The sequence below is a fragment of the Rousettus aegyptiacus genome, unplaced genomic scaffold (genome assembly GCF_014176215.1).
Source record: "Rousettus aegyptiacus isolate mRouAeg1 unplaced genomic scaffold, mRouAeg1.p scaffold_m13_p_10, whole genome shotgun sequence".
Taxonomy (NCBI): Eukaryota; Metazoa; Chordata; class Mammalia; order Chiroptera; family Pteropodidae; genus Rousettus; species Rousettus aegyptiacus.
This window is the reverse complement of record NW_023416285.1, coordinates 25,773,313-25,800,044: the sequence shown is the minus strand read 5'-3', so window position 1 is coordinate 25,800,044 and position 26,732 is coordinate 25,773,313. Positions and strand designations below refer to the sequence as shown.

General features: G+C 40.7%; 1 long non-coding RNA gene across 1 annotated transcript; it reads left to right on the top strand.

Moving 5' to 3' along the window:
• LOC107511495 lies at nucleotides 1–26,732 on the top strand. The gene is made up of 3 exons (XR_001597091.2): nucleotides 1–180; nucleotides 26,149–26,207; nucleotides 26,448–26,732. It is a non-coding gene; the product is annotated as an uncharacterized LOC107511495 (long non-coding RNA).

The following is a 26,732-nucleotide window of genomic DNA, read 5'->3' as shown; positions in this document are numbered from 1 at the left end:
CAGAGCTTTGACACATTTTAATATAATGTCATAGTTACTTAGATCTTTTTGTAAGAAATAAAATATTAGAAATTGTTTGAGTTACTCAGGACCCTCCCTGAGCTTGATCTTTTCCTATTTTCTCATCTCTGTCTGAAATAAATAACCACTATTCTGAATTCAAGCTTTAATTATTCCAACGTAAGTTTTTAAATGTAATTATAGCTGTTGCTATAACTATATGTGTGTGTATATATGTCCATAAATAATACTTAGTTTTGTTTTGTACATTTTATTTTTTATATAAGTGATATATTAGAACACATAAGTTTATCACTGACTTTTTTCATTTAATATTATGTTTTCATATTTATTTATAGGTATTCATCTTTATAAATCAAAATGGATAGATTTTACCGCAGTACAGACATATTGCATGGATTTATTTTTTTTCATTCTCTTGTTGGTAGACATTTTGGCTATATCCAGTTTTCTTAAAGAATTCTGTAGTGATCACACATCTGTACATGTTCTTGTGAGTATATGTGCATACTAATCCATGGTGTATATCTAAAAGTGGAATTGCCAGTTTCTTAGGAGTGTACATCTTCATCTTTATTGGATGTCGCCAGATTGCTTTTAACATCATCAGAATGTGAGGGTTTGGGAGACAGTAAAATGGAAGGGAAACATAATGAATAAATGTTCACTAGCCCAACTTTTTTTGAGTTTCCAGGAACTGATTTAGGAGGTGATGCTGCTGCTTTCTTATCAGTAGTTGTGGAGTGCAAGTATTTTTTTTTTTTCTTCCCAGGCCTAATTAACCCCTCTGTACTGTGGTCCTGCCCATTGATAATAGAATGGGCCCCCAGAAAACCAGACATTCAATATGGGTCAAAAGGTTAGGAAACAAGTGGTCTCCTGTAGTTCTCAAATACTTTTCTTCATGAGGAACCCACTAAAATGAAGCTCCTATAAATAGAACAATCAAACTGAAAAATGGTTTATTAAAGAATGTCAGGTCCCTAGATTGATGTCCCTTTTACAAAGTGGGGAGAGGGGTTGGGGGAGTAGGTGGAGTAGAGAGAAATAGATGGACAGTGCGGCAAACTGAACACTATATTTTTGCCACAATTACTGCAGAGCTTATTTTGTGCTGCAGGGCATATATTTAACATTTTCCAGAAACCTGATGCATTAGTTAAGATTTTAGAAAAAGTAGAACTTTAAATAAAATACTGGTCCAGAAATGGCTTTATGTAATGGTACTAGTAAGGAAGCAAATGATTCTGTGTAAAGTTAACCATGGGAATAGATAATCAACAACAACAAAAAAGATATGGACTAAGTGTTCCCAATTCTTTTGGGAGGGTGAATATACACATATACTCTACATGCACACAATTCCAAAGCCAAATAAAATGACTCGTAGTACTTGTTGTTTTCAATCACAAGTGCCATTACTTCCCTTCGTTATTATTTATAATTGTAAGTTGGCTGTACTAGGAAATGAACTATAGTTAATTTGACTGTTGACTAGTAATCAAACTGTAGCTGTAAAGGGCAAATTGTTAGCATTAATGAGAGACTTCTGTTTGGCTTTCAGATTCTTATCTATTTGACCTTGTGCCTTCTGTAATCTGGCTCGAGGTTTTCTGGGTCAAATGAGGGCTTCTGAGTCACTGGACTTAAAGCTTTGCAGTAGCTTGCTTTCCCCAGAAACAGGAACTGGCATCACAGTGATAACTAAAGAATTCTTAGCTTTGCCCTCAGGCTTCTCAGACAGATCCTGAATAGGAAGGAGATTTCTCATTTCTCTCTCTCCCTATTACAAAATATCTCTCAGTTTAAACAAGTTCTTGGGAAACATAGCTACTACACTAACCTCTCGCATTAATAGCCGATGCTTAGTAATGTTATGTGCTAACAGCACGTGCATTATCTTTTTCAATCCTTAGAACTATTTTATGATTTAGATACTATTACTGTGTAAGAACTCAAAACGTAATGACTCAAACATGATAGAAGTCAATTTGTCTCCTAAATCCAGTAGATATATGCCTCTGTTCCGTATAGTCATTCAGGGACCCAGGATGATTGCTACAGCTGTCATTTCTGGCAGGAGGAAGAGGGAACAAAGTATGGAGGAGTGTGCTTCCAGTATCCTCACATACTAACCCAGAACGGACTAATCTCAATTCATATTCCATTAGAGATAATTTAGTTGTGGCTACACCTGGTTCCAAGGCAGACAAAAAAATACAGTCTAGCCTAGCTGAGCGGTCGTGTACTCAGCTATTATTCCAGTACCGTGGGAAAAGAGAAATAGTTTCAGCGCTGGCACTCGTATTTTATGTATAGACATTCAGGCTTCTTTGAGATCTTACTAAAATAAATCCATCAGGTCTTGTAATCTCTACCAGTTATCCTCTGCATTTTATAAATGAGGCAAGTTAGATTTAGGAAATTTCAATAGTTGACCCAATGTCACATGCTTATAAGTTGAGGCAATGGAATTCAAACTCAGGCAGTTTAAGGCTAAAAACCGAGCATTTAAATGCCAGCGCTACTGACTCTATACTGATGGTTATATTAACAATTATTCATCAGCAATCATCTTTCTTGAAATGGATATTTGTTGTGGGGTTCCGCTTAACTCTGCGGGAAGAGTGAGGTAATCAGGGATTTTCCATTGTGGGAATAGTGGAGACAAATCCTAAAGTTCCCATTGTGTGAGTTCAAGAGGCTGTAAGCCTATGGGGTGATTATTCTGCCCTTGTAAGTGAGGTTTCTGTGGTAGAGGTAAAAAGCTCTGGATTTTCGTGGTTAGAGGATATTAAGTGACAAAGAAAGGTATTACTCTAAGACATCTCTAATTAGTTGCTTTGGTTTCGCGCACCCAGTCAAGGATATTTTGAGCTGAAGCTTTAAAAAAATGCTGCCTCTTTAAATCTAACTCACCATTAATGCTTAGAAGAAATGTGTTCTGAACTCGTAGGGCCATTGCCCGTGTCTCAGTGGCGTAGCCCATAATATGACATGCAAGTAGTTATTTTACTTTAATTTATATTCAGTGGGTTTTTCGGGGGGAAGGTGTTGCTGAGAGAGAGGGAAGTATTTTATGTAATAGGTCAATCTTAATTTTATTTAATTAAATTAATGCTGTTAATTTTGAGCCACGAAATAAATGCTAATTTGTGTAACTCAATATGCATGTGACCAAAACAACTAATCAGCCTCATTAATTCAAATTATTATTTTGAGGCTGTTCTTCTCAAAATAACAGTAATCTATCTCAATATGAATTCTTGGGCAAGTTACTTAATCCCTCTAAACTCCTTCATATATAAAATGGGGTTACAAATATTTTTTACTAATAAATGTCGTGAGAATTAATAAGATAATGCATGCAGCAACACTACCATAGTAAATGGTGAGTACTGAATAAATATTAGGGATTATGACAACTCCCTGCATAGTCCATTTTCATTGCTGGTGGAGTGAGGGCATGGATAACTGGTTCTGTAAGATAATTCCGTAAGATTATGAAAACATACTACTGTGGAGGGAGGACTTGTCCTCACTTAACAGCTTCATTCAAAGTACTAATCCCGAACTTTGTTAATGCCGGCTCTCAAACTCTTGTCATGAACTAACGATTTCAGTTAAAAGACTTTTTTAATCTTCCAGGCAAAAGTAATCACTCTCCTCTCTGTGATCCTTTTGCTCTTTGTTCATACTTCTATCCTGTGCTTAGCACAGTGTGTCACAGATATTTGTTTGCTGTTTAGATTATTTGCAAACTTCAGTAGTGATCAGGTGCTGTACGAAATCCTCTAGATCAGGGGGTGTATTTCCTGGCTCCTGGTGTGGTGCCTGGCATAACACAGGGTCTCCATAAATGCTTCTTTAGTGAGTGGCTGAATGGCCTGGCACTTTAGGAGTCTGGAAATACACTGGGTTGCGTTTTTCTAGTTTGCTGGTAATCAAACCATTTCACACTCAGTTTTCTCATTGGAGAAATATTCCTTCGAACGCTTCCCTTGCAGAGATGCTGTGATAATTAATGAGATTCTTTGGAAAGGAATGATATTCTCTCTCCCTTTGAAGTCTGGTTTTACAAGAAGATCTTTATATACAAGGCTGTAAAAATTCTGTTCTCCTTCCTGCCCTTTTTCTTCCTTAAACCCAAAGGTCCAGGAGAAATTATCTGCCTATGAAACCTCCATTTCCTAAATGCCAGTCTCCCTGGAGTATTATTTGCCATGTACCTGGGCAGGTCGACCCAAGCGCTCAGGTCTTCCCTTTTTACAAATCAATTTGTGAAGCCACAGACTGGAAAACCCCAGCAGCTTGAGGGGCGTCAGCACATAGACTGGACAAAGCACAGGTTATTCACAGACGTTCTTTAGTTTCTGTATTCTTTCCACTTTTTTACTGAAGAATCCTTTCTGAAGGCTTGTCAGGAGCCACACACCACTCTGTACTACATGCTGGGCTTTCTGTGATGGCCTAGAATAGTGCACAATAGGTGAGTTAAGACATCACTGATAGATGTCACGAGAATTAAATGATAAAAACCATTTCACAATAGAACACTGTAAGTCAAATAGAAAGAGGTGCCTATAGAGTATGTAGAAATGAAGTGGTAGCTCAGGGATGAGATGAGCTGCAGGGTATGGTTGAGGGTATGGGGAGGCGAGTCTGAGAAGGAGATGGTACCTGACCAAGTATGAGGGACAAAGTGGAAAACTAGCTTTGTGAACTTGGACTAACCTCACTGAACCTCCATTTCCTTCTTCTGCAAAATAGGTATCATAATGATATGGGGGCTAAAAACAGATAAAGGAAACAATTCTGTAAATTATAAAATGCTTTATAAATATCCATTGTTACTTGTGTCTTCGAATTGTTTCCTATAAGGTCAGAGGTGGAAATGCGGCACGTAAGACCCGTAGGGGCTGACATCAGTATTGCCAACATTTTACTCTTTCCCTGGCTTTGTTTTAAAGAGCCCTCCCCACAGTGAGGACAAGGTGTTCTGGTGGGGAGTCGTGCGAAGGCCGGAGGCTGGGAAGCCTATGGCACGGCCCTTTCCAGCTGGCAGCAACTACCCAGGGCAGTGTGCAGAGGAATTCTACCAGGAATGCAAGAGGAATAATGCACTAGGTTTTAGGCAACTCTCGTATTCATAACCTAATTTGGAAAGCAGCAAGGTATGTTTTTCACACACTTGAGCTTGACTCCATCTGAATTGAACTTCCATAAACTGTTCAATCCCTAAAATTACAAATTCAAGAACATCATTCTCTCCTGCTCAGTTACTTCCCAACCAATTTATCTTCGAATTTTTGAAAACATCTAGTTTCTTGCCCTTTATGTTTCCTTTGGTCCTTTTCTCACTTTGCTGTTTCCATTATTCAGTAATCACTGTCTTGTCAATAGTCTCAACTCAATTTGTCCTTTGTCTTTTCAATGAACTTGCCTCTTAATACCCAGCCTGGATTTGTCCAACCACCTCCTTAAACTCAGTCTTCCAAGTGTTGCTGGAGAAAATCATGCAACTTTGAGGTTAGTGCTGCTACAAATTTGGGATTGCCAACCTCAGCTGCTGCCTGACGTTCTTCTATAACAGGATGGTATTTAAAAATATTATTGGATGTATTTCTCTCCCAGTAATTCCTGCTGCCATCCATTGAAGGCAAAGGGGTCCCTTGCTTCATGGGGAAGGCCATAATAACCAGCCAAGGACAAAGAAGTCAGTTTTGAGCTTCTCCAAAATAGGCTGTTGAAGCTCATTTCAGGGAAAATATATATGAAAGCCAAGATTTTCATTTGCAAGAGCCAGGCTTTGTTGAGAGAAGAGAGGATTTATGGGTTCCAAAGAAAGAAAATAGAGAACTAGAGCACAGTTGATAGAGATAACCATAGAGCCGGGAAGATGAATGATACATCATAATGTATGGTGGTTTCCTGTCACAACAAAGGGAACAAGACAAAGCAAAACAAAGCAAAACAGAAACCCATCCTGGGCTGGGGTGCACAACCTGATGAAAAAGATAGAGAAATACCGGGGAGTTGAGACATGAGTATGGATGGAAACTTGAGTGGAGTAGGGGTGGGTGGAGGAAGGATGGAAGTCTTTTGGCGAAATTGTGAATCCTGGAGCTGAAAGAATTTGTGTAATCCTTCTCAACGGGGATTCTGAAAGAAGACTGTTACCTGGTACAGTGGTCCTGGTAGTATGGAACGGTCACGGTCAAGGAAAAAAATGCCATGTTTAAGTAGAGGGAAGCCCGGTATAGGCTAAGTCCTCCCTAGTCCCCTCCACATGCATGGAAGATATCCAGACGCCCCAAGTGCCCTCACAGGGAAGACGAAGTGCAGAGGGAATCTGAAGCCAGGATGTGAAGGACACTCTTTAACTGCACTTGCGTCCCTGCGGAGACTTCTCCTCTGTACAGTCCTTGAACATGGATGATTTCTCCAGGTCTCCTCTCTTCTGACCCTATCAGCTCACATCTTAATACAGATAATTCTCAATTTTGTGTCTTCGAGTTGAAAGAATAAACCTTTTTCACAGTTTTACCCTAGGAGCCTGGATCATAATTGGATCTCAGAATATATTTCTCAGTTGAATGAATTACCTTTTGTGAGTCCTGCACTGAATTGAAATTTTGTAGCATCTTTGCCACTTTAAAATAATAGAGTCTTATATCTTTCTTGCAAATCTTTATGTGATACTTCTGACTGGAGTATCTTTGTTGAGATATTGTTGTCCCATAGAATATTAAATTTCATATTTTAGACAGTGATTAGGGTATTTGCCACTTGGCAAAGGAAATTTAGGAATAAATAATGTTAATAATTTTAGAGTCATAATTATGTTATCAGTTAGTTCAAAGCTTCCATCCTTGTGATAGCAGGTTTCTAGCCCTTTCTCCAGCTGTCCATGGGTTACTTGTGAAAACCCCCAGGGGGTGCCTTACTTGTACTTCATGATACCCACTTCACTCTTTTCTGCCTTTGACTCCAAAGTGTCCATGTCTGTTGATGACGAAGCCATTTTGAAGAGTGTTTCTGAATGTTTCTGTCACCACGCATCATGGCAACAACAATGCCCATGACAAAGCCATGGTGTTTTTCACCTTTGGGGTATCAAAGGCATGTTAGCTCCTGTGCAAAGGCCGAGAGACTAGCCTTCTCCATAATGCTGGATCACATTTGATCACTGAGCTCCTAAGCCTATGATCTCACAGTTTTATTAACTTCTGGTTATCCTCTTCATGGGAAAAGTTGGGAAAGGTGCACTGTACCATCCCCTCTACATGCTTCTGGCCAAGCCCACACCGAAACTCCTGTCTCGTTTTCCAGTTATCAATCAACAGCAATCATAAAACTCCAATGTATAATAACAGGAGCAAAAATATAAGTTTAATGGGGTTGGGTAGAGAAGGTAGAAAGAAGAGTGCTGTCTTCACTAGCAAAATTGAGGAATCAGTTCTTCTAACCCCAAATGCTCTGTTTCTAAATATTTTGAATAAGATGAAATATAGAATCATGACTGGTGGGAAAGGAATTAACTCCTTCCCTACTAAACATGGCAGGGGAAAATTGGGTCATAAGAGTGAAGAAGAAAAATAAATAAGGAAATATCACCTTAAAGTTACCCTTTTCCTGCAGCTAAACAAAGAATGAACCTCAGAAGCACACCTGGATGCTTACTCACTGAAGATCTGTCTCCTGAACTTCTTGATCCTGCTGCACCTTTTCCTTTGTTCTCTGTCTCCCTAGAGACTTTTGCCACTGGTTTCATCATTTATTCTCCCATTCCAGTCCACTGTGTCTCTCAAACTTAACACCTCCTACTCATCTGCTATGTGGAGACTTGGCTGTGTATGCCCACATGTCTGCCTCTTCCTTCTGCTCAAGACAGACCTCTGCCAGTGGGTCCCAAACTCTAATCACCTCAAACCAGATCCAGCCCCCAACAAGCCTCTTAATCATATAACAAGATCTAGCAATTTCCAGTTTTGTACTGGGAGTGAGAACAATCCTTTGAAATGGTAATTCTAAATTTTGATGTTTAAAAGAAAATGGTATTCTGGAGATGGATAGTGGCAATGATTGCACAATACTAAACTATATACTTAAAAATGGTTAAAATATTTTTTTTAAATAAGAAAATTATGGCAAATGATTAAAATAAGTTAATTCTTTCAATTCAGGATGTTTAAAATAAAAATTGTAAACATTTACATAATTTTAAAGAATTTAGCGAGTGACTGCATAAGGAATAAGAAAAGAGAAATAGAAAAGTATTTGTAAAATCCTTTATAATTATTAAATGAATTGGGTCATACGTATATCGAGTTCTTTTGCAGTGTATACTTGGATTTTCATAGACAACTTCTATTTTTATCGTTATGAATTTAAGTATTTCTTCCCTTGTGGAGGCCTATTGCCTGTCAAAAGAGAGGAAAGTTGTAGAAACAAAACAAGTCTTTGTGCATCATTCACAAGGGCTGATTTGTTTTCGAAAGAATTTCAAGGAAGTCAGGAATCTTAAAGCTGTTTTACATAGTATTTCATTAAGCCTTCTCCTATCACTGAGGTTTCCGTTTCTAGAAGATACATACATTAATTCTTATTAATGTTGGTGAATCTGAGAAAAGGAGAATTTCAGATTATTTAGAAAAATCACAGGGTCCGCATGATTCTCAGCTTATTCAAAGGCCTTGTTTCCAGTGGCCAGATACAAATTCCTCATTTACCACAAACCCCCAAATGTGGGAAGAAGATAGCTGAGTCAACAGGAAATAAAGGAGACAACTCTCAAACTCTGTGTAGAGAATTAAAATGCTGCTGTTCCCACATACAGACGGAGACAAACCCTTGCTTTTAGGAGCCAGAGACTGCCTAGCTTCTGACCAGCTTGGGTAGCGCACACAGACACTATGGGGTCACTATGAAAGAAGTTATTTTTAGTGAATAAAGAGTGTAAAATACTACTCTAGCACACTAACTGCGCAAACCTCTTTGAATTAAGAACAACACTAGTATATAGTTTTGGTTTTTCGAATTCCAATCAAAGAAATAATAATCTCACCTTATGAGCAAACAAATAACCCCAATCAAAGAAATAACCTCATGCCAAAGCTCTTTCTGAGGGATTGCAGGTCCTTTCATGACAGCTAACTTATCATTCTCATGTTTCTGAAAAGGGTTACAGAATTGTTATTCTTTATGGATTCAGACACCAAAACACAGAGGTTAAATGATTTTCCCAAATTCAGCAAAATCTGCTTCTCACAGGGCAAAGCACAGTGGTTACAGTTTTTCAAGAGATCTACATGAATGCTTATTTTGCCTTGGGAGTCCTTCCTATAGACAAGAATTCAGCTCCCAATCTTGGGAGTTAAATTCCATCACAGCTCTAATTAGACACTTTTCTGCGTCTGAGTCTTCTTTCCTGAGTTCTTGCTTGACTGCATTTCAGACAGTTTTACAAGATGGCAATGACCGCTCACTTCCCCGCCATGCCTCACTGGATGTATCTGGAATTCATCCTTCTTTCCTTCGTCTAGCTTAATTTTTAAAACTGTTGCGGCTTTTCATTAACCTCATATAACTATAATACCTCATTAGCAAAGCGCTTGACGGTGTCATCCTGAAGCTTAGTGACTTCAGGCAAGGAAGAATATAAGGTAAGGTGAGTGTTAAAGACAAATGACACCATCTATGTGTTATCATAGCAATCTTCTTAATTGTGAGATGTGGACAAAGAGGAAAATACTAGCAGGTAACCCACAATAAGCATGTTAAGGAAACAGCAACCCAACTCTGACTGCATTTAAACCAATTAATATGGAGAATCAGATTAGGGACATTTTCCTTCAAACCCATTTATTGAATTATTTAAGGGTGAACACACTAGGATGTCATTCAGGGATACAGGGAGAGTCATGCACCAGCAAACGTCTATAACCTCAAAAGCTTGGTTTAGAAATTATGTAGGTGAGGTCTGTCAGACGCTAATGTTGATCTATTCATTTTACAATTATTTATTTAGTTCCTATAATATGCGATATGAATTTACACGGCTTTTGGTGATCCAAAGAATAACTGATTTGAAAAATTATACTGAAAGCAATCTATGCTATCTATTTGACTCTCATGATCCTTTCAAATATCGGCAAAAAAAAAATGAGCTTATGTCTGTTTCTGCTGAGGTGGAAATACCAAGGGTGGAGTAGCATTCTGCCATACTATTCATGCTGTCATCTCTAAAGGCAATGGGAATTTATACTGAAACACATATGTAGCAAATCCTTAGAGCTATCATGTGTTCTTTCTATTTCTCTCGGCGATAAATGCACTTTGCCTTCCAAGAGCCAACCACACCAATTTGAGTAGAATACACCTTTGTGAATGCAGATTGCTAGCTTAAGGGATGGAGACCTCATAGTCTCATTTAAAAGACACTAACCTTTTTAGAACCTTGAGATCTCAATAGTGGAAATATTTTTTTTTCCTATTAAGTACACAGAAGGAAAATGTTATATACTTTTTTTCAGGGTGCAAACTCAATTGCAGGCAGAACTCTTTCTAAAACTTTCAAAAAAGTCAAGCCAAAATGTGCAGGCATACCACCAAGCTTCTATAACTTTTTTCAGATTGTGGGCATTAGGACACAGCAAATGGGCCCAGAGAAGGAAAGACAGAGTTAGCAAAGCCAGTGCCAAGCTGACTAGACTTTTCTTCCAAGCCTGCATAGTTAGGTTTACTTTGCCATCCTATGGGTAGGTAAGTTAAAAGGATAATACGCAAGTGAAAAAAAAAGTTGGTAATATTCTGATTTCATTTATTTAAACATAAGCGAGGGTATTTGGCAAAGAAAAGTCTCTTTGCAAAATTATAGAACACATTGGATTTATAAGATGGTGTGCCAGATATTATTTACATTTAATTTAAACATTTCGGTCTATGACCACTAGAAACTTTCAATTTGATATGCTAACCAAAATAGATAATGCTTTGATTTTAAAATGCTAATACTATATCTATATTATGAAAACTAAATTGAGAAATGGCATTGCAATAACAATCATATTTCTCAAATGGATGATTGTACAGAAATGGGTCACATAGAAATGGGCAAATCTCTCTGATTAAACCAAAAGTGGTTCAACCAATGGGTATGTACAAGTAACTCAGGATTAACAAATTCCTAGGCTAATGTGCAGCATTATTAGAAAAATCATCATAAAATTAACCTAATAGTGAGGGAAATGTAATTTACAGTTGTAAAATTAAACCAAACGGTGTTCATGGATTATTTGCCCATTGATAGGCTAACAAATAACTTCTCTGGTCATATCAGAGTCACCAACGAAATCCATTTATGCCTCTTCTGGTATAACTTCAGATGGTACTTTGGGTCGTCAGGCAGGGTAGACCCCACATCCTTGACCTCACTCTGTTACCCTCTATGGCAGCTGCACTTGAGGATGAGGCCTGCTCACTCCTCTGTGGGGGTGTGTTATTGTGTGCAAGGATTGACCGGGTATGGTTTCCTGCCTTCAAAATCTCACTCTTAAGTTTTTCACCTCCAAACTTGGGAGTTGGGTAGAGGAAGGAAAGAAAGAATGCGCTGCATCTAAGAGAGAAGACTACAGCATGTGTCCACGTGTGTGTCGCTGACATCTCAGTAAGCTGGAGACGGTGCATATTGATCTGAAACGGTGTGGCATGTGTCATAACTTTACTTCTGTCAAATTGCACCCATGAGGAGTATATTTGGCTGGACTGCCCTCTTTCTTCAACAAAAAATGTGGATGCCTGGACTGGTGGGAAGGGGAGTCTCTTTGCATGCCATAGCCTCTCCTCAAATGGCGGGAGGCCAAGCTGAACGGGAGAGAAGAGCTACCAGCCCCTGAGGATGAGTCAGTCTGGGAGTGTCCGAGACATTCTCTCCGGCGCACACCCTTTGGGAGGCTGAGGTGCGGAGGAGGCGTGAGCCCACTGGGACAGCACCATCCCAGCCAACGCTCCATCGCTCCTTTCTCCTTTGCTTAAATCCGGCGCGAGAGCTTCTCTGAAAGCCAATGAAAGGCACGCCCCGCGGACGCACGGGGCCGCGTGCCTGGCCGCTGGCCGGCCCTGCACTGGGCCAGAGTTGGAGTTAGGGCTGTGGAAACATCCAGCGGCCTGTCCTTGCAGAGTCTCCACGCAATGTGCCGATCCCGAGTCCCCTCGCCTCCCCCACCCCACCCCCGTTTCTGACTCTCTCTGCTCTGTCACCCCTTTGTTCACTTCCTATATTTCCACTTAGATGTGGTTTAGTGTTTTCTTTCCAAGGCATATTTTGCATGGAAGAATGCTTTCAGTGAGCTGAGGCCCTAATTGCCAAATAATGATTGCCAAAACATGTTATTTTGGCTTCAAGCTTGTATAGAGCAGGAGGCATTTTCCCTTCGTGAAAAGCAAAGCAAAGCAAAACAAAACAAAACAAAAAGAAACCCCAAAAAACAAACAAAAAAATAAATTAAATAAAAAGGCCTCCTTCGGCAGCCTGAGGGCCACTTGCAAACATAAGGGGTCTGTGCTTCTCTTGCTCCAGTGGATAAGGGCGACTTCGCGCCTCTGGTCACCTTCTTACTTCACCTGGCCTCTATGGTCCCGTCCCATGTCTGCCTCTAGCAGCCTGAGTCCCCAACTCGCCTCCGCGGGCTGCTCGCTCCGCCACAAAGGGGACTCCTCTGCCAGACCCAGCCGCCCAACAAGCATGGGAATTCCAAATAGAGACAAATCTGGGGCCCCGGGAGGCGGGGGCGGGGGCGGGGGGGGGGGGAAGCTGGATGGAACTGATCAGAAGAGATAGAGCACTGCTAATTAAGTCCTTATCCCCTGGCTCCACTTGAAACAAATCAAGGAGGGATCAAGTTTTGAGAGCAGGTGCTAACTGGTTGCAAAAGACAAGTCCATCACTTCAGCAAGAGGCTTTGCAGGTAGCTGTGCCGGGACACAGCTCAGACAGTTTAAGGCTTTGCTGAGAGGAGTCTTCACTGGACAGAGCCCCTGGCTCTTAGTTGTCTCAGGATACCAGGAGTGTAAGGATCCTCCCTGTTGTAACACACAGCTGCTTTCTCGTCCTCTGTTTTCCCTTTGATAACTGGTTGGCTTTCTCCTTGGATGGACAATGGAGTAATTTAGAGGCAAGTAAACACTCCTGGAGATGCCAGCAGAAGTTTCATTTTGCACAGACAATACGGTATTTGTTAGGCTTTAAATGCCAGTCCACAGTGGACCCCACACAACCTCTCTCCCTGCTCCCTCCTCTCCCAGACAGTTTTTAAAAATGTGTAAATATATTTCATTGCAAATATTTACTTGAATAAAGTAAAGTTTGAGAGTTCTATGAGTATGGTGTGTGTGTGTGTGTGAGAGAGAGAGAGAGAAGAGGGAACGTTTGAGTGTTCAGATTCAGTTGAATACCCTATTATTTCTTCTTCTCTTCTTTATTCCTTATTCTTAGGAGGCTCATGGTCGTTTTTCTTAGGCTTATTCTTCTTCTGACTCCTCCTCCTCCTCCTCCTCCTCCTCCGCCTCCTCCTCCTCCTCATCATCTTCTTCTTCTTCTTCTTCTTCTTCTTCTTCTTCTTCTTCTTCTTCAGAAACGTTGCCTATACTCCAGACATTTTGGTTTTACATAACGGCTAACATGGACTGGGCACTTCTGTGTGCCAGGCGCTCTGCCAAGTGTTTTACACATGTTATCGTTTCATCTTTACAACAACCCTGTGAGACAGATGTGGCTTAAACAACATATCTAGTAAGTGACCAGCTAAAGATCTGAATTCTGCCATAGCCTATGTTTTTAAATGTGTGACTATACTGCCTCTCAACTTTGGGCCCTGCACAGAAATAGCAAAATACATTGTACACTGAGTGCCCAACAAATACAATGAATGAATGAATGAATGAATGAATGAGTACCAGAGGGTATTATGGATTAGCCCCAGGTTCCTATTAAAACAGTAGCCTGGGAAATTGTTCTAATATATGTTAAGTCTAGGAGTTCGGAGATCTCTTATTTGGGGGACAATATTTGTATTGAGTAAAAAAAGTTAATTCTGAGGGTCTTCCTTTGATCTGCGTGGAGAGTGTTCTTAATCCTGACAGCGTTGGACCTACGTTTGGCACATTTTGATGAAGCTGCAGGCAAGTTGGCTGCAGTTGCTGGCAGCGACTCCAGGAATCATTACCAACGTAATTTCCTTTTTCTTATGACATGTAATCCCTTTCCGAGCCTCACACCCCAATCTTCGGACCACTCTTGGTACTGGGAGCCCGCTGCTTTGAGTCATGCATCTAATCTCTGAGCACAGGCTGTCTCTGGAATGTATTCTGTGTTTACTGCCTTATTTATTAGTTTTATAGCAACGGACCTGAGTGCTTCTTTGGTGTATTTCTTTGGATTGTGCAGATCATTCAGCCCCATACAAAGAGTGGTTTGGGTTCTTGTTAGCACCTGAACTGACTTGAAAGATAATCTAGAGGTAAAGCAGGGATGTTTATGAGAAACATTGTTTCATGAATGTTTATGAAAGGAGAAAATGATTTCACATGACGATGGTCGAAGATGCTGAGATGAGAAGGGGTTGAGCTCAGCAGTTAAAGCCCATAGTTGAAAATGCGAAGGGGAGTTTTAATGGCCCGATTTAGCCCTGATGTGGACAAGCAAACTCTGATCCTGTTTCATTTTCCAGCTCTTCTACTGTCCTTGTGGTTCCTCCGGAGTAGCTGTCTAACAGTTCTCCGGTTCCATTTCACTGGTGCTGTGATGAAGAAAGACTGCTGTTGGTCAGCGCTTTGTTTTTTCTTTTTTAACTAGGAGGTTTAGTTACAAGATATAAGGAGAGGGTGATTGATTATGAAAATTCCAGATCTGTACACTCCCATCCACCTCTATCCACCGTTTTCTGGAGTATGAATTTGCCTGTACAGCTCTTATCGGTTGGATAAATGGCTTTCTTGTTTTCAGCCATGTGGGACCTTGTCCATACAGATTTCCTCAATTCTTTAGAACTGTGACCTTTAAAGTCTGCCTGAGGAATGTAAGAGAACTGCACATTTTACCAAAGTGATGTAAGATTTGTTTAGAACATCAGAAAAAACTGGAGGTAGGGGGTGGTTACATTGCATTTTTATAAGAGGTCCATTCAACAACACAGGATATGGCGAAAATAAAACAGGATTGGGTGGGATGCGTGTTTGGGTTCTCAGGCGGTTGAAATCAAAGAGGTGTGCAAACTATTCTGCATAAATCCCTGCCATCCGCTCTGATGAATGAGATTACAGACTTGAAAGGTCGATGATATATTCTTAAGGAGAAATGCCAGGTTTTTGTCAATGTTTATGCCTGACAGGATCTGAAAATAGATGAGTGAGCTAATCACATTGATGACCACGTACGGCAATGGGGTAGGAGCTTAATTCAATTTTATTACCTCCTATGGGCAAATATTTGCCTCATGAGACACACCCACTCCCTCTAGAATAGTCTATTGTAAACATTTGGCTCTCCTTTTACAAGAGCTGAAATCTTTATGATGTTTGGGAACGCTGAAACCAAAGGCTAAACAGCTTATTGGAATCTTGTCTTTCAGCCAGGAATGCTCACCAGTTGATTCCCTCCCCTCTTTCTTCCCCACTAACTGTGCCCGAGGCATGTTCTAGAAAACTAACATTGGCAAGAGTTCTGTTCATCCTTCCCAGTTTTATTCCTGGGAATGACAAATGGTGAGTCTTTTTTAGAATTCCCCATGCAGTTCCAGCAGACGAGTATCCTTCCTCCGCCTTTATCTGCCTTCATGAAGCAGGAGCATTGCTAAGAAGTCTTAGATCTCTGGTAGAAGGAGGTGAGAGCCATTTCTGATCATTTTGCTGCCAGGATTGAAACCTACAAGATTTAAGCCTGACTGCTTGCATGGCTCATGGAATTGTAATGCATCTCTACCTCAAAGTGCCTTACTTTAGATGTGAGGGCGATCTGGCTGCAACATCTGTCACCCCATTGAGCATCAAGGTTGATTTGGCTGATCTGGCTGGCTAGGCGGGTGTCCCCTTCCTCCCTCACTGCTCCAAGCTATATGGTCTGTCGAAGAGGACGACCTTCCCCGAGGAGAAGACCGTTCTTCGGTCAAGAGTATACGAGTAGCTGTGCTCCCCTGCTAGAACCTCCAAACAAGCTCTCAAGGTCCAAAGTGCCTTACTTACAATCAAGTGGACACTGGGTTAATGTCATTGTTCCTGATTTGTGCAGGTTGTAGATCCATCTGAAGCATTCAGTATTATCTTCACTTGACTTCTTTAACAGAAATAAACACATTAAAAGAGAGAGATTAAAAAAACAAAAATGGCCAAAATAGAGATAGTGTCTTTTTTTCTTCCTTAATATATGGCTAGATGTGCTTGTATGTTTATGTTAATGTCACTTACAGAGTTGCATTTTGGGATTATTTAGAACTAAGTCACATCATTCCCATGTTCAACACTGATTTAGTCTGAACAATGAAAGCAATTCTGTGTTCCAGTGAGCTTTCAAAATTAGGAAGGCCTAGTTGATTCATATGTAACTTCCAAAAAATTTGTTAGGCTTGTTAATCATGCTTAAATTCTATCAAAGGAAACATTGCTTTTGCACCATTATACGTCTCCTTTCAAATTGTTCTCATACTTTTGGAGCTATGTAAGCTACCATTTTGGTGTATTGGCAGTTGGACTTGGAGTCCCATATTGTGGTAGGTCTAAGAAGTAATAAGATCTGCATCCTTTATTTGGGACCTTTAGAGTCCATGTAAATAAATAAGTATAATGCAATGTGAGAAGTCCCATAGTGGACGTATGTACAGAAATAAGTGGGTCACAAAAGAACAGTCAGTTTTAACTGCAGTGAAGGTGGCCAAGTAGGTCTGCAGGAGGGGAAGCCTGAGCTTTGGTAAGATGTGTAGAATAGGGGCAAGGGCTTTCCATGAAGAGAGGTCCGCATCTAGGCCCCGCCTAAAACTTCTTCTCTTATTGGCTGTGTGACTTTATGAGAGCCACTTCACTATTTTAGTCCAATTTTCTCACCTGTAAACTGTAATTACCAGTCTTACAAAACTGCTAGAAAGATTACATGAGAGAATATACATGAAAGTGCTTTGACAACTAGAAAATAGTCTTCAAATGTAATAGATCCTTAGAGCACTAAAGGTTTTTCTAACTTTCAAAAAATATTGGAAGATAGCTGTGCATACATGATGAGTGTGGTGTGTGTGTGTGTGTGTGTGTGTTTGTGTGTGTGTGTTCATATACGATGTGGCTGTGGGTGTTTTTGTTTAGTTAGGCTAAACTGCTGTCACAAGTAGACCCAAAAGTGGATTATGGTTTAAATACAATAGCAGTTAATTTCTTGATCATGTAAGAGTCCAAGGTGAGTGCTTCTGGTCAGTGAGCGACTTTCCTCCAAAGTGTTTCTAGCTGTGTGTCCAGAAAGAAAAAGAAAGAGTTTTAGGGTAAATGTCTAGCAGTCTTTACCACCGCGGGGAGTTGTTTATGTCTAACATATATGCACATTCATGTATACTTCAGGAAACATGTGGACACCTACCTAAAGTAGAAATAAGCATAGACAAATCACACACTTACATATATGTAAACCCAAGAATAACACTAGCTCCTCTTTTATAAAAGCAGTAATATGCATTAGGTTTAGAGAAGATAAAAACCAATAAAAAATGTCCCCAGCAGAGAATACCTTTTTCTGTTTTGTCTATAATGGCACTGAATCAATCAGTAAAGGAACAGATGCCAAGAGCAAGAAGAGATTGGTAGGTGGGAAAACTAAAGAAAGAGGCTTTCTGCAACCTTGTCTTTCAGAGTTTTATCACCATTCTCCATCCTCTTTCGCGTTTCCGCCTAACATCAATTTCTGTTTGTTCACTGCCACGAGAGAAAGTCTCCGTTGTGTGCCCTCCTCGAAGCAGTCCTGACCACCCAGGGCTTTAATGGCAAGAAAAGATCCTGATTTTTCCTCTCTATATGATGAATATGCCAGATGAGCACGATTCCCAGGAATATCAATTATTTAAAAACATTACTATTTACTGGATCTAAGACAAAGGAAATGGTTAGAGTTCTTGAATCTGTGTAAGTTGTGTCCATTTAATAAACCTCCTACCTTTAGAATGTAGATATCTTTGAAAGAGACTCCAGCTTCTTGCATTGCTCAACGCCTCACACTGAGGGTGGAAAAGAAGACAAAAGCTAAAGCTTGCAGAAGGAAAGGGGAAACCCACAAAGAAGCCAACCTGACATTTATCAGTGTGAGCGCTTTTGTTTTGGTGACATAACACACCATGTCAGTTCCTGGCATGCTTATTTTCTGGCTTGCCTGAAGTAACAACAATGCCAGTTACTAGAAATACAGAAGCTATAAATGGTAACTGATAATATTATGCATATTTTTAATGACTTGAAAAATGTTTTCTGAAAACTGCCTTGGAGGCTTTAATTTCAGTTCTGTAAATCAAGGGGTGATAAGATTAAGCTGTGTAAATCTATGCTCTCTTGTGCTGAAATACCTCTAGCATCTGCACAAGTTTCTGGCTGGTGCTAGGCAGCCTCTGGCCTTGACTTTGAAACAGGATTTTTAGGGAAGCCCCGGAGAAGGGAGAAGGGCTGGACAAGCACTGCACTGTAGCCAGGATTCAGCTGCTACAGGCACTGGCCACCATGGACTGACTGACTATGTTTGGGGCCCATTTAGGATTGTGGGCTGAGATGAATTCAGCATTGGAATGTTATTGTTGACCTCTGACTATACATGAAGATGAGAAGTCATCCATTGTACCGCCTTCAGATATCCCATCTAAGAACCTGATAAAAGATGTCGCTAGTGGTGGTATCAACATCTTCATTTAAGCATTGGCATTGGGTTTTCTCCAGAGCCCCAAAATACATATTTCCTTAGTGAACTTTTTGATGTGGAGAGCCTTCTGAAAGCATCTGAAAGCCCAAACCCTGTGTTGAGAGTTAGTGGGAAGTATCAAAAAGTTCTGGCCTTGACCAAAGCAGCCTCTTACTTTCTTGAAAGTGAATTTCTGTCCTAAAAGTCACCTTTTATTAAGTTGGTGGAGTAGATTGTGTTAAGTAAGGTTTCTGACCAACCCGCGGATTTGTTCTGCTTCCCTGTGACCAGCTCTAATAGCACTAATACAATTGCTTCTTTTTAAAGGATCGTTAAGATATCATTCCTCTTTCTTCTCACCCTTCCTACATGTGATACAAAGGAATAACTAACTCTTTGGACTTGCTATGATTTAAGATTATCAAGTTTTCCATTAGTAGAATGGAGAATCTAGATATTTTGGACATGAATAAAATTCCCATCAAAATAAAACTTTTTTTTTTTTAATCTCTATATAAGAGGTAAATTCGGATATCTTGACACTAAATTCCACTAAGATGTTTTGCAGAAACTATAGATATTTTTGGCTAGGACAAAGTAGAGGATTAAATTGCTTCTATTAGCCTTGAGAAAAATCAAATAAATTTTTTATTCAGAAGCATTACAGTAAAAGCTGAATTTCCATAAAATTTACCTAGAATTGAAAATATTTTAGCATTTTAAAAATCAGATTTTATAACTCTTAATGATCTGTGAGGGAAAAAAACCTGGTCGAGGATATTCAGGCCTGCTTCTTTTTCCCCTTCTGTACTTGCCTTTTTGGCATTTCACTGTAAGTCAACCGAAGTTAATGGAATTCACACTCAAGCTATTTTGCTACTTGCTAGCAACTCTGGGAAAAAAATTAGTGGAGGAAACATTTGAAGTCAATGACTTAAATAAAAATGTTAGATTATATGGATTCAATTTAATCATTCTGTCCCTGACTTCTTTAATCAGGGACAGCCATGGAGCCTGTCATGGCTTAAGGGGTCTTTAAGACTGCCTCTTTGTGAAGCTACTCCCCAGCATGGCCCACACAGCAGAACTCTCACAGGCAGCTCTCGCTGTCGAAATTACTCATCTGGTCTCTCCCTCTGCTGTTATCCTGTATTCATATCCCCATTCGTATGTCTCTTGTCTCCAATTAAACATTAAGATTCTTGAGGTCAGGACCTATCTAAAATCCGTTTTCTCCTATCATATTTATCAGAGCCTCATACTTAGAGTAGTTGCTCTAAAAATGTTTGTTGGGTGAAGTTGGAAACTCATGAAATCCTGTCTAACCCCTTGTTTCCTTTTCACCTCCTGTTCGTACCTCACAATTTGTCCTTTAAAAAAGAGCATATTACTTTTTTGTTATCCTGATAAATAGAAATGTAGGAATTTTTAAAAAATGAAAAGAAGCAATAGAAAATCAGCCACAGACTTATGCACAAATAATATCCACAGTTATTTAGTGTATTTCCTAGCAGTGTTTTGCGTGTGCGTATATCTATACGTAATTTTTTTAGTGGAAGTTCTGTTTTGTTCTCTGAAAACATCCTGTATTAACAATTTTCCATGTCACTTTTTTCACTTAACTGTTACAATATAACATTTTTCTTATTTCTTAAGACATTTTTGGTTATATTATATTCCATTATATGACTACACCATAACTTATTAGTCAAGATCCCTTTCAAGTTGCAGAGCCAACTTAAACTAACTGAAGCAAAATAAGTAGGGGAATTTTTTATTATAAAATGATACAAAACATGACATAAATTAGTATAATTCAAGGTATACAGTAAGAAGTGCTAAGGGCCAGATGACTGTATGGAACTATAAAGAGAGATTATTTCTAGACGGGACAACTGGATAAGGCTTTATAAGGGAAATAGAGTTTGATCTGGGGACAAGGGAGAAATAAAAGTAATCACTCAAGTGTTTCATGCGATACACTATACTAATCATTTTACATGGGTTTCTCGTTTATTCTTCAAAACTTTTACTTTTTTTTTCCACTTAGCAATCACAGTATAATGTTTTCTCTGTGTTTTAAAACATTTTTGGTTATTTTATACTTCATTTGAATTCCGTATATGCCATCATATAGATACCTCATAATTTGTTTTAATTAGTTTAATTTTAAGTTGCAGAATGAACTCAACCTAATTGAAGCAAAACAAACTTATTACAGTTATGAGAAGATATTTTCATTCCCATTTCACAGACAAGAAGACCGGAGCTTAGAAAGGCTATTAAACCTGCCCATGTTGCGTTAGGATTTCAACATGCGAAAAGGAAGAACGGGGGCTGAGTTAGGTGGTGGGCCGGAGAGCGGCACTTACCAAAAGGAATAGCCTCGCCCAAACCATCAGCGGTCATATATGTCTCTACAATGCCACAGCAAGTCTGCTCCTTGGGGTACGTTTCGTTAGTACCTGCCAGATGGAGAAGACAGGAAATAACTACCTTTCACAGTGGCTCTTTAATGTGGTTCCTTAAACAGCCATCTGTGCTCCCCATCGCAAGGAACCGAGGATTTCAAGTCATCTCTTGAATCTTCTGTGTGACAGTTTCTCCTATAACGGCAACTTAGTCAAAGATCAAAGGCCACCAGACATTTTAACATAGAACCAAATTTTAGTAAATGATTTCTGCACAAAATGGGTAATTTAGGTGACATCAGAGAAGTACACACACACAAAATAAAAATTTTAGCTCATTTCCATCTTTTAAAATGTGATTTATAATTTGTTATTAAAAAAAAAAAAACAGTGTTGGTCAAACTGACATGCTATGATGAGCTGGTTCTCCTCACTATCTACCTAAGACGCAAACATTAGTCTAGGACAAATGCATTTAGACCTTTGTAGAAAGCCCTGAACACCTCTCCTGGCTCGTTTTTGCCTCCTTGCCTCATATCTCACAACGCCAGTGGGAAAGGTCTAATTTTTTAGCTTCCCTTGGCGTACTTGTTGCATGCAGGGAGCCACCAACTGGAGGCGGCAGCCCCAGGCTGTTGGAATGACTGCAGTGGGTCTGTCTTTGAAGTCCTACCCTGCAGTTATCTCTCATTGCACCAGGCAGGCTGTAAGCAAGCCAGTTGCATGCAGCTGTCACCATTTAAGCCAGCAGGCGTTTGAAGATGTGCCGCCCCCAACCCCTTGTGAGGGAAGCCAGAATAGAACAAAGTGTGGTGTTCCCATGAAATCGTTTGAATGCTTGATAAGAGTGTGAGTCTGCACCTTTTCCCCTTGACAGAGGAGGTGGTGGGGAGGGGTCAGGGAGGAGAGTAAACTAGCATTACCCCCTCGTTGCAAATGGGGAACACAGGTAGCTGGAACAGCCACATGTGTTTATTTTGGTTCTCAATGACAAAATAGTTTGCATGTGGTAGAGATGGTGGTGATGGCATCGGGAGGAAGAAGGGAGGGGAAGGTGGGTCTCAGAATTTCTGGAGGATTTGTCACATGGCCTCTCCCATGCAATGTTTCTCACCTCTTCCCTTCTATATTCAGAGAGCACAGTTGAGACCCCGAATCCTCACGCTGCTGTTGAACATATGTTCTAAATGAGTGGTGAGATAATGTTGCAGCCGTTGAGGCAATAAGCATCGGCTGTGGTTTTTTATTTCCTCACCATGTTTTTATCACTTGACAAGTGGGTTGGTTTGTTTCACCCCTGGAGTGTGAGCTAGGACAAATTTTTGCCACCTCCTTTTTTCCCACTCCCAGGCCTGATCTCTCAAAAGAAGACAGTCTTTCCAGAGAAAGGTGGCTGCCCAGGCCACTTTATTTGCCCAGACCTCCCAAACATCTCAACAAAAAATGCTTCCTTCTGGGTTGATTTCTCTGTCGCTGCAAATACCACACATGGAGAACTGGCACTTGACTTCTGGAGAGTAACTCTGTGTAACAAAACTACTTACAGCATCCGGGGCGGGGTGGGGGGGGACCGGGCGCGGGCCATATGCCTGAGGATCCGACTTCTGCGTTCACTGACCAGCTGTCCCCCTTGGTGAGCTGCCCTTGTGGCTGACTTCGCATAGGAGCCAAGCAACCAAGAGCAAATTGCTCATTTTACAAACAAAAAATGCAGACAGTAGGAGAGCCTATGTTAGCTAAGTTACAAATTGCTGTCAGGTCTGGGCGGGAAGTTGGCAGTCAGCAGTGGAGCCTCGGGTTCTCTGCCACTGGAAGGAAGCAAAGTAGACCTGAAGGGAAGAGTTCTGTTATTCACGCTGGAAGGACACTGGAGGAATTCGTGGTATGAGAATCATTGGCCTCTCTCTGCATCTGCAGACACCATGTGGCTGGCCCCTTGGTGGCCTGGGAGATTACATATAGAATTGGAAGGCATGCAGTCTTTGTGAAGGATAAACATCTTTCTTCTGCCACCAAAGTGGTAGCAATTGTGGTTCCAGGATGGGAGCTTTTAAAACAGAAGTAGGCCAATTCTGTTGGCATAGCATGACCTCTAAGAAGATACCATCAGCTCTCATCAGGCAGCAATTTTCTAGTTTGTAGATTACCCAGACCTTCATTCTTTCCTTCCTATTTGGTGGAATCAATGGGAGAAAATTCGAACCTGACAATTTTTCTATTCGTAAGCACTTTATAGAAAAGGTTTGATTGCAGAAATGATTCAAGCTACTGACCATACTTAAGTTTTCAGACTATGTGTGCCTATAGATGGCTTTGTCCTCTTAGAGTGAAGTCTGACAGGGATCAAAAGTCTCAGCCAAGCAGGTCTCTGGTCTCCCCACTCCTTTCAGCTTAGGCCACTGTAAGACCATGAAGAAAGTTAGACCTGTTCATATTTTAGCATTGTGGGTCCTCAGAAGGGGGTTGTGTGCCTCCTCTCAAAGCTCTGGGTAGAATGAGGGACTCATGCAATGCTCTTGCACAAAACGTATCACAGCCTTGGTGAAATAACCTTCAGAAACTGATGTCTGGGCAAATGGGATGTGCAGGAGGACTCACTCATAAGAGAAAAATGGCAGGAACCTAATTGCTGTAGAATTTGAGATTCTCCCAAGACAGAAGAATTATGACTGTGTTAATCACACACACACACACACACACACACACACACACACACACACTGAAATGAGAGAGCTATGGCTTAACTATAATATGTGGGAAAAACATGAGGGGATTTCATCTGACTTAGTACAAGTCATGTGATGTGGTTACGAATGCTAGGTAGCATTAGTATTACTAGAGGCATCTGCCTAGATCTACAAGGAGAGAGTAGAGCCATGCTAGTCTCGCTTTATCAGAGTGTGCAGACAGCTGGGCATGTCGATACATGAGCAATAAGGGTAGTGAGGGGACAGGAAGCTGAACCGTCTGGAAAGGTGTTGGAGGAAGTAGGGAAACAAAAAATCAGCAAGAGTACTTAATAACAATCTTCAAATACTTGAAAGAGGGTGTATCGGTCATGGCTTGGTGGTTGCTAACAACAGAAACTGACTGGCTAACTTAGTCAAAAAAGGAATTTGTTACAAGTGGATTGGGTCACTTGTAGAATCATCAGAAGACTGGAGAGCTTGATGGGGAAGCATACGAGAGCTAAGAGAGGCTGGCAGCAGAGGCCAAACCTTAGTTATGCTATAAGGACCATCCAGCTAGGGTGCTGCTGGGGTACCGCCTCTGCTGCACACTGTGGCCACCTCTGCTGGACCCTTCCGTGTTTCTTCATGTAGTCTTGGACTGTGCCTGCCCCTTACCTCCTCTTGAATATTTAAAATCTTGCTCTGAGCTTCCGTTTGGCTGCATGACCATGTGCGGGCTGTCTGGGGAGGCAGAGAAGGAATGCCCAGTCCACTTCAGCTTCCATGGTGGCAAGTAGGGCTGTGCCTCCCTCCGAGACTCACACCATAAAGAATAATTCTAAAAGAAGAGTTAGGGTCTTAGACAGACATGAACAAATAAAAAGGCAAACCCAGCAGATGTACACTACAAAGTAGCAATGTGTGGTGACTTGTGTAAAACCCTAGAAGGTAGGAAAAAGGGCAATAGATATATGTTCAATTGGGAATCAGGTATTAATTTGATTTCAAAATGTGTTTCCAAGGAACAAAACATGACTGAGTTGCCTTTGGTGATAGTGAGTTCCCCTTCCCTGCCAGAACACAAGAAGGGGCAAATAGAAGAAAACTTTGTAGAAGTTTTCTTCTGTAATAATACTTTTTCTAGTAATAAATTATCAAGTAACAAACCAATGTATTTATTTCTAAATTACTCTGTCTACATTGGAAGCAAGAAGGAGAATATTCTAGAAACTCTCCTGTGGATTTCGACATTTCTACTCATAAACCCTAGACCTCATAACAATTCACATGTGCCTGAGTACAAGTGTAGCAAAAGCTATGAATCCCCTGACATATTCTAACAGATTTAGAGGATGGAGGGTGGGGGAGTAGACAGTGAGCATTTATTTTCTCTTTCCTCAGAAGCAGAAGTCAGTCATCTAAGCCAGGCCCAGGCACGTTAGCAGTGTGGGGAGCTTCTGATTATAAATTGGTCCCTAAAAACTCCAACAGACTGGTAGTTAGAAATGGGCCCGAGGTAGAGGAAAGCGAGAAAGAATATTTCTACTGCTCCTGATGCCAGAGTAGATTTCCTACCTCCTGCCACTTCCCACCCCAAAAGGGAGGCACCATTGGCTAATTGCACCTGGCGCCCAGGGAGTGACATCTGGGGTCACTGCTGTTTGGCCATTCCTCTGCCCGGTTCCTTTACTTTGTGTGCTTGGGTCGATTTCTTCTCTAATGCCCACAAATATTTACAGCTCCTACATGCCCTTGCACATTGGATTAATCTTAACATATTTCTGGGACAGAGACACCCCTGTTCAACCTTAATCCTGAGGCAGAAGCATTTTTAAAAATTTATACTGAGTAAGCTCAAGGAGAGAAAGAGAAGGAAGAGGGGGAGGGGAGTGACACAAAAGAAGGGAGTGAGAAAGAGGGAAAACATATTAAAATATTTTAAATGTGGGCTAAATGTCAAAAGAGGTGTGAACTCAACATTTGGGGGCGCAAACTAGGAAAGTGGGTCTTGCTAAAGGGAGGTATCAGTACCAGGTTGGGATGGGAAGAGATGGGGCGAGACCAAAAATAGATTGTACTCTAATCTCAGTCCCCAAGAATGTTGTCGATTAATCTCCACTTTCTTCCCCAGATCAGGGAAAGAAAATGAAGCCTTGAAGTCTTTAGAACATTCTGGAAGTAAAACCACAGGTAAATAGTTTGCTAAGCAAGATAATTAGTGGGGATAATTACCATAACTATTCAAGTTTTATTTAGATTCATATAGGATCTTCTGAGAAGGAATTTTAAAGCAATTGAAGTGCCGGACACTTCTTCCTTACAAATTTTAAGCTGCCCGAGGCTTCTATCTTTTCAAATATTCACCATTTTCTGTTGAGAAAATGCCTTTCCTAAAATGTTGACTGTTAAGGAAATTTATCTTCTCCCCAGTCTTCACAGGAATGCAGGCGATTAGCCACGGAGCACTTCTCTGTCTAGCACCAGGCACCGGTTGCCCAGATCTGCAGAGGCCATTTGAATGGAACTATGGAATAATCTTCAGAGGAAACAGCAAGCTCACATGGGTGGCCGGAGCCCATTGTGTTGAGTTAAGCACACTGGGGAGAGTCTGGCTGGTGGCAGGAAGGTGTGGTGTTAATGACAATGGTGGGGCAGTGGCTGGAAAGGTTAATGTCAGCCCACCAGACTCCTTGTATTACATCTTAATTAAAGACT